This window comes from Pyxicephalus adspersus, chromosome 1 (genome assembly GCF_032062135.1).
Source record: "Pyxicephalus adspersus chromosome 1, UCB_Pads_2.0, whole genome shotgun sequence".
Taxonomy (NCBI): domain Eukaryota; kingdom Metazoa; phylum Chordata; class Amphibia; order Anura; family Pyxicephalidae; genus Pyxicephalus; species Pyxicephalus adspersus.
In genome coordinates, this window is record NC_092858.1 from 68,370,735 (window position 1) to 68,371,725 (window position 991).

The following is a 991-nucleotide window of genomic DNA, read 5'->3' on the forward strand; positions in this document are numbered from 1 at the left end:
TTTCTGTGGGCCACCAAAATGTTCTCATGGACCACCGGTTGGTGACCATTGTTACATGTAAGAATGCAATAGATCAGAATAATAACCAGGGAACTATAATTATGGCCAGGAGGAGGTCAGCTCCCTAAATCCAGGTGTCCTATAAGTTTTTATTTCTTTGTGTCCTGATACAGATATATGTATATGAGAGGTGTCAGTGCAGAAGGTAAGTACCCTGCAATAAATGGGCGCCATGTGTCCATAGGAAGCTATGTGGCAGGCTGAGGATGTGTAGGATCTCAGGGCTAATTATCATACAGCTGATGGCAGCTCAGTCGGGGCATAGCCATCCCCGGCCCCGCTCCTGCTGAGAGCTGTCCACCCTCCCGGTGCTGAACAAGCATGTGCCATGTGTTGTGTCCAGTGCCGCCAATGACATTTCCGAGACACGTCGGCCAGGACAGCAGCTGATGAGGAGACGGAACCATTAGCTGCCGTGTAACCGGTGAGGGCGCTGCGTGTCTCCTCATTATCGGCTGAGGACATGAGGAGGAGGGTGGCTGCGAGTCTCCAGAGCAATGGGGTGCATTGTGCGCTCAGTATTCAGCAATGAGGCGAGACTGGGGTGACAGGAGACCCGCTCACAATATGCCAAATACTTAATACGACTGCTCGTCACCTCCAGCGATATGAAAGTTCAGGGAACGTGGATATAAGGTGAGATATCAGTGTCTTCCATTGTAACATCTCATATGGGACCAGGACAGGGGGCAAACTTGGCTCTATCAATAATGTCCTGGGGGCAGTTACCATGGTGACCAGAATTAACAAAGCACTCAGAGCAATATCCCCTACATCCCTTCCCTGTGCAGGGGGATTAGGCTTTCACTTTAATTGTGAGGTCCATTCAAGTTTATCTTTACATTATTCTAATAGCTACAGGGCAATGGTGTGTAACAAGATCTGTATATAATATGTGTGTGTATAAATAAATATATATATATATATATAT

The 991-nt window shown here is 47.3% G+C and overlaps 1 protein-coding gene across 2 annotated transcripts in view; it reads left to right on the forward strand.

Moving 5' to 3' along the window:
• Positions 1 to 347: 347 nt before the first annotated feature.
• The window catches only part of CNGA3 (cyclic nucleotide gated channel subunit alpha 3), a 30,203-nt gene continuing 29,559 nt past the window's right edge, over positions 348 to 991 (forward strand). For both annotated transcript variants that reach the window (XM_072413001.1, XM_072413008.1), the window contains exon 1: positions 348 to 696. The gene's annotated coding sequence lies outside the window, so the exon portion shown is untranslated. The remainder of the gene's footprint in view (positions 697 to 991) is intronic.